Consider the following 7968-nt stretch of genomic DNA (forward strand, 5'->3'; position numbering starts at 1 on the left):
GAAGAAAACCTGATGGAGTCTGCAAAAGACCTGAGACTGGGACGGAGATTTGTCTTCCAACAAGACAATGATCCAAAACATAAAGCAAAATCTACAATGGAATGGTTCAAAAATAAACATATCCAGGTGTTAGAATGGCCAAGTCAAAGTCCAGACCTGAATCCAATCGAGAATCTGTGGAAAGAACTGAAAACTGCTGTTCACAAATGCTCTCCATCCAACCTCACTGAGCTCGAGCTGTTTTGCAAGGAGGAATGGGAAAAAATTCCAGTCTCTCGATGTGCAAAACTGATAGAGACATACAGCTGTAATCGCAGCAAAAGGTGGCACTACAAAGTATTAACTTAAGGGGGCTGAATAATTTTGCACGCCCAATTTTTCAGTTTTTGATTTGTTAAAAAAGTTTGAAATATCCAATAAATGTCGTTCCACTTCATGATTGTGTCCCACTTGTTGTTGATTCTTCACAAAAAAATACAGTTTTATATCTTTATGTTTGAAGCCTGAAATGTGGCAAAAGGTCGCAAAGTTCAAGGGGGCCGAATACTTTCGCAAGGCACTGTACATACTACCTCAACTAACTGGTTCACCCCCACTTTGACTCTGTACCGGCACCCCCCTGGAAATATTGTTATTTTTTACTGCTGCTCTTTAATTACTTGTTACTTTTATCTCTTATTCTTATCCGTATTTGCACGTATTTGCACTTATCCATAACTGCACTGTCGGTTAGGGGCTCGTAAGTAAGCATTTCACTGTAAGGTCTACTACACCTGTTGTATTCGGCAAATGTGACTAATACAATTTGATTTGATTTGTCTCCCGACCCCTCCTGTCTCAGCCTCCAGTATTTATGCTGCAATAGTTTATGTGTTGGGGGGCCTGTCGTATCTGGTGTCCTGTGTGAATTTAAGTATGCTCCCTCTAACTCTCTTTCTCTCTTTCCTCTCTTCTCTAGGAAGACCTGAGCCCTAGGACCATGCCTCAGGACTACCTGGCCTGATGACTCCTTGCTGTCCCCAGTCCACTTGGTCGTGCTGCTGCTCCAGTTTCAACTGTTCTGCCTGCGGCTATGGAACCCTGACCTGTTCACCGGACGTGCTACTTTGTCCCAGACCTGCTGTTTTTGACTCTTTCTCTCTCTCTCTACCGCACTTGCTGTCTCTAACTCTGAATGATCGGCTATGAAAAGCCAACTGACATTTACTCCTGAGGTGCTGACCTGTTGCACCCTCCACAACCACTGTGATTACTATTATTTGACCCTGCTGGTCATCTATGAATATTTGAACATCTTGGCCATTTACTGTTATAATCAGCCATAAGAGGACTGGCCACCCCTCAGAGCCTGGTTCCTCTCTAGGTTTCTTCCAAGGTTCTTGCCTTTCTAGGGAGTCTTTCCTAGCCACCGTGCTTCTACATCTGCATTGCTTGCTGTTTGGGGTTTTAGGCTGGGTTTCTGTATAGCACTTTGTGACATTGGCTGATGTAAAAAGGGCTTTATAAATACATTTGATTGATTGAGACTGCCATTCATTTTTTTTTTTTTTACATGTTGCTAGGAGTGAATTTCACACTACTATTTGATAATAATTAGATTGTAAGGCTAGTATGAATGTCCTGCTTAATATAATGGTAGTCGCAAATCAACTGCATTATACTTAAACAACGCATCAACTTCATCCAGTAAAAGGGCTCTTTAGGTAGCTTTGCTACAGTCTTTGCTACAGTCTTTGCTACTGCTGCATCCAAAATATGTATTGTGCAATGATCACAACCAAATATTATTATCCTAGCGACCTTTCAAGCAATAATCACAAATTGGAAGTATATGAGAACCCCAAAAATGTTTTTTGTTTAGAAGTAATAACTACGTGCATCTAGGATAAATTGAATGGGTGCAGATGGTTGAACCACTTGTTAATGATGTGAATTGTGACTTGGAGTATATACTAACGTTCAAAAGTTTGGGGTCACTTAGAAATGTCCTTCTTTTTGAAAGAAAAGATACATTTTTGTCCATTAAAATAACATCAAATTGATCAGAAATACAGTGTAGATATAGTTAATGTTGAAGATGACTTTTGTAGCTGGAAACGGCAGATTTTTTATGAAATATCTACATAGGCGTACAGAGGCCCATTATCAGCAACCATTACTTACGCCTGTGTTCCAATGGAACGTTGTGTTAGCTAATCCAAGTTTATCATTTTAAAAGGCTAATTGATCATTAGAAAACCCTATTGCAATTATGTTAGCACAGCTGAAAATTGTTGTTCTGATTAAAGAAGCAATAAAACTGGCCTTCTTTAGACTAGTTGTGTATCTGGAGCATCAGCATTTGTGGGTTCAATTACAAGCTCAAAGAACTTTCTTCTGAAACTTGTCAGTCTATTCTTGTTCTGAGAAAAGACGGTTATTCCATGCGAGAAATTGCCAAGAACTGAATATCTCATACAAAGCTGTGTACTACTCCCTTCACAGAACAGTGCAAACGGGCTCTAACCAGAATAGAAAGAGGAGTGGGAGGCCCCAGTGCACAACTGAGCAAGAGGACAAGTACATTAGAGTGTCCAGCTACAATAGTCATTTACAACATTAACAATATCTACACTGTATTTCTGATCAATTTTACGTTATTTCAATGGACAGAAAATGTGCTTTTCTTTCAAAAACAAGGACATTTCGAAGTTATCCCAAACTTTTGAACAGTAGTGTACCTGGATGCACATGTGTCAACTTTGAAACATATTTTATTTGATTGGACTAGGCGGTGGCAAGCAACTACAGCACAGCGCAATTTGCAGCTATTTTGCAGTTGCATGTTGACGCCACTTACGTCAGCACCTTCATTATTTGGAACAGTTGAGACACTTGTTCCGGCTGTGAACCCAGCATGAACCGGGATGAATTCACAAATTGCTTGTTGCGTCACCTCTCCTGAGCAGGTGAACATGTTATGCTTACCCCTGCTGAGAGCCAGTGGCTCTAGCACATAAAGATAGATACAGTTGAAGTCGAAAGTTTACATACACCTTAGCCAAATACATCAAAGTTTTTCACAATTTCTGACATTTAATACTAGTAAAAATGTCCTGTCTTAGTTTGCATTCGCTCAATTAGTATTTGGTAGCATTGCCTTTAAATTGTTTAACTTGGGTCAAATGTTTCGGGTAGCCTCCCACAAGCTTGCCACAATAAGTTGGGTGAATTTTGGACCATTCCTCCTGACAGAGCTGGTGTAACTGAGTCAGGTTTGTAGGCCTCCTTACACGCACACGCTTTTTCAGTTCTGCCCACAAATCTTCTATAGGATTGAGGTCAGGGCTTGTGATGGCCACTCCAATACCTTGACTTTGTTGTCCTTAAGCCATTTTGCCACAACTTTGGAAGTATGCTTGGGGTCATTGTCCATTTGGAAGACCAATCTGCGACCAAGCTTAAACTTCCTGATTGATGTCTTGAGATGTTGCTTCAATATATCCAAATACTTATCCTCCCTCATGATGCCATCTATTTTGTGAAGTGCACCAGTCGAACTGCAGCAAAGCAACCCCACAACATGATGCTGACACCCCCATGCTTCACAGTTGGGATGGTGTTCTTCGGCTTGCAATCCTCCCCCTTTTTCCTCCAAACATAACGTTTGTCATTATGGCCAAACAATTCTATTTTTATTTCATCAGACCAGAGGACATTTCTCCAAAAAGTATGATCTTTGACCCCATGTGCAATTGCAAACCGTAGTCTGGCTTTTTATGGCGGTTTTGGAGCAGTGGCTTCTTCCTTCCTGAGCGGCCTTTCAGGTTATGTCGATATAGGACTCGTTTTACTGTTGATATAGGTACTTTTGTACCTGTTTCCTCCAGCATCTTCACAAGGTCCTTGGGCTGTTGTTCTGGGATTGATTTGCACTTTTCGCACCTAAGTATGTTCAACTCTAGGAGACAGAATGCATCTCCTTCCTGAGCGGTATGATGGCTGCATGGTCCCATGGTGTTTATACTTGCGTACTGTTGTTTGTACAAATGAATGTGGTACCTTCAGGCGTTTGGAAATTGCTCCCAAGGATGAACCAGACTTGTGGAGGTCTACAATTGTTTTTCTGAGGTCTTGGCTGATTTATTTTGATTTCCCCATGATGTATGTACACTTCTGACCCACTGGAATTGTGATACAGTGAATTATAAGTGAAATAATCTGTCTGTAAACAACTGTTGGAAAAATTGTGTCATTCACAAAGTAGATGTCCTAACCGACTTGCCAAAACTATAGTTTGTTAACTTCTTGACCATACTTGAGACGCAGACGTCTCAAGTATGCCCCTGGAAATGCAAATGCGCTACGCTAAATGCTAAATGTACTCGTTACAACTCAATCTTTGATCAAAATTCACAAGCAGGGTATTGAATTAAAGCTACACTCGTTGTGAACCTAGCCAGCAAGTCAGATTTTTAAAATGCTTTTCGGCGAAAGCATGAGAAGCTATTATCTGATAGCATGCACCCCCCAAAATGCCAGCACGACACGTAAACAACAGATTTTGCGGTAGCCGGCGCTACCCAAAACGCAGAAATAAAATATAAAACATTCATTACCTTTGACGAGCTTCTTTCTTGGCACTCCTATATGCCCCATAAACATCACTATTGGGTATTTTTTTTGTTTAAATCGGTCCATATATACCCAAAATAGCTTTGTATGGAAGCTGTGTCATTCAGAAAAAAACATCGTTTTTAAACGCTGCGTAATTTTTTTAAATTAAAAAAGTCGACGATAAACTTTCACAAAACACTTCGAAATCCTTTTGTAATCCAACTTTAGGTATTAGTAAACGTTTATAATCTATCAAAATGATTACAGGGCGATGTATTTTCAATAGGTCTTCGCTTGCAAATCAATGGCTGCTAATGTCTTCATCAACTACATCATCAACTACATCCGGGTGAAGACTGGGAAAATGGATGCCAGATAGATGGATTTTCCAACAATTAATTCAATTGAAAATGAGGACAATGGCGACATCGTGTGGAATTTGTATGAATTGCAGGCAGGTCGATATTAAATTCTGTTCTCTTTTAACAACTCGTGGAAGTGACTTATGGAAATTATTTTTAGCTTTCAGAGAGCAGTTTTTCTTGCGTTTTTCAATGAAACACACAATCTGTTATAGTCACAGCTGTGATTTAACCAGTTTTATAAACTTCAGAGTGTTTTCTATCCACACATACTAATCATATGCATATACTATATTCCTGGCATGAGTAGCAGGACGCTGAAAAGTTGCGCGATTTTTAACAGAATTTTCGAAAAAGGAGGGGGTAGAAGTAAGAGGTTTTAACAAGAAATTTCTGGAGGGGTTGAAAAACGAGTTTTAATGACTCCAACTTAAGTGTATGTAAACTTCCAACTTCAACTTTAGGTCTCCATAGCCTTGGTCTCTGGACCCGACAGAGAGTACAGTCATCCCCGGGCCGGTGTGATGCCTGGGAGAAGGTTGATCGCACAGTCATTGGGTCGGTGCGGAGGAAGTGAAGTGGCCTGAGATTTACTGAAAACCTCCCGGAGGTCCTGGTACACCTCGAGAATGGTGGAGAGGTCCGGGGCAACTTCCGAGCCCACAGGAAGACGTCCCAGGGCAGGCTGCGCTGACTTCAGACAATGGGCGTGGCAGAACGGGCTCCAGCCCATAATGGCACCAGCAGTCCAGTCTATGATGGGATTGTGTCGCTGTTGCCAAGAAAATCACAATACCACGGGAACCTGAGGAGACTTAATCAGCATAAATTGGATTGCCTCGCTGTGGTTCCCTGACACTCGTATGTTGATGGGAGTGTTATTGTGAGTGACCCGGCCTATAGAGTGCCCATCCAGCGCTCTAACGTCCATGGTAATCGAGAGGGGCTGAGTGTGGATGCCCAGCTCGGACACCAGGGTAGCATCCAAAAAACTCTTATCGGCCCCAGAGTCGATAAGTACCTGTAGAGATTTTGACTGGTTCCCCCACAGCAGGAGGGCATGGAAAGGGGTGTGAATAATGAGGGAGGAAAAGGTATACGTATGGCCCACCAGAGTACTCGCCCCTTCTTGATAAGCCTGGGTTTTTATTGGGCAGGTAGCTACAGAATGTCCCGTAGCACCACAACATAGACAGCTTTGGGTGTGGAGTTGGCGTATGCTCTCAACAGGAGTCGATCTAGACCTGCCCAGGTGCATGGACTCCGAAGGAGGTGAGTCTGCAGCCCTCTGTGATTCTTGGGAAAACTCGGATGACATCGGGTTCATTTGGATATGTAGACTTCGGGGGTCTCCGAGATTCTTCGGAGGCGAGGTTGGAATCGAGGGTGAGCGAGGGCGACAGGGCACAGACTCCCTCTCCCTCCTACGAGCTCCCAGCTGCAAGCTCATCTTTGATCACCTCTGATAATCCATGAAGGAATATGTTGATCAATGCTTCTGGGTTCCAAGCACTCTCAGCCACCAATGTTGGAAAATCCACTGTGTAGTCTGCAACACTACGGGAGTCTTGATGTAGCTGGAGCAGCTTACGAGCAGCCTCTCTCCCAGACAATGGTGAATCAAACACCTTCCGAACTTCCTCCACAAACTCCTCCAGACTGAGGCAGACAATGGACTGTCGCTCCCACACCGCCGTGGCCCAGGCGAGTGCCCTCCCGGACATCAGCGTTATGATGTACGCTATCCTCGAAGCGGTTCGAGGGGAATGAAGAAGGCTGCAGCTCAAAAATGAGGGATCACTGGGAAAGCAAAGTCCAGCAGTTTCTGGAATCTCCAGTGTAGTGCTCCAGAGGAGGTAAGCGGGTTCTCGGGACACTGGGGTAGGCTGGGAGAATACATGTGGGGAATCCGTGGAATTGCTCCAGCAATGTACCGAATGCCTGGTCATGGCGTTCTGTCAGGGTTTAGAGTCCCTCCATAAGACATTGCAGTAACTCCTTGTATCTTCCAAGGGTGGTTCCTTTCAGGGAGATCATTGTGGAGCTGGTCTGAGTCTGCTGGGTCAGTCATGACCAGTTTGTACTTTCAGGACAGAGGATAAGACCCAGATGCAGACAGCTAGAGTCCCAGAAGTCTATTGACCCAAACAGGCGGCAGGCAAAAGACAGGTCAAAGGCAGGCAGAGGTCCGTAATCCAGGGCAGAGTCAATAAGGTACAGAACAGCAGGCAGGCTCTGGGTCAGGACAGGAACAGAATGGCAGGCAGGCTCAGGGTCAGGACAGGCAGAATGGTCAGAACCAGGGAAACAGAACTTGAGGAAGCAGGGAGACAGGAAAACATGCTGGTAAGACCTGACAAGACAAACTGACAACAGACAAACACAGAACACTGGTATAAATACAGTGGAGATAATGAGGAAGATGGGCGACATCTGGAGGGGGGTGGAGACAAGCACAAAGATAGGTGAAACAGATCAGGGTGAGCCTATGCCCTCCCAGGCCCACCCATGGCTGCACCCATGCCCAGTCATGTGAAATCCATAGATTGGTGCCAAATGAATGACGGATTTCCTAATATGAACTGTAACTCAGTAAAATCTTTGAAATTGTTGCATGTTGTGTTTGTATTTTTGTTCAGTATAGATCTTGATACAGTCTATTCAGTCAGGAGGGAATTAATGTTAACAACACCAGGATACAGTGTCCTTCGCTCCCGCTTGTCAGGAGGCACTGTTGTTGCCAGGCACTGTTGTCCTGCAACAGCATGAAAAGTAGCTACCTAGGTTATAAAATCGGGAGATTACCTAGTGTAGCCACTATCAGGGTGACAGTCACAGTAAGCGCAGACATATAATCAACAGTACACCCATCATCAGTACTTTTAACAATCGTCAGTTTTATTAAATGAAAATGTAATATTATTTTTAACATTGAAATACAAATCAGACTCATCCTCTGGCTTCAAAGTCCATGCTCTCACCGTAAAGTAGTTGGCAGGAGACTAAAAAC

Source organism: Oncorhynchus clarkii, chromosome 3 (genome assembly GCF_045791955.1).
Source record: "Oncorhynchus clarkii lewisi isolate Uvic-CL-2024 chromosome 3, UVic_Ocla_1.0, whole genome shotgun sequence".
In the NCBI taxonomy this organism is placed as follows: domain Eukaryota; kingdom Metazoa; phylum Chordata; class Actinopteri; order Salmoniformes; family Salmonidae; genus Oncorhynchus; species Oncorhynchus clarkii.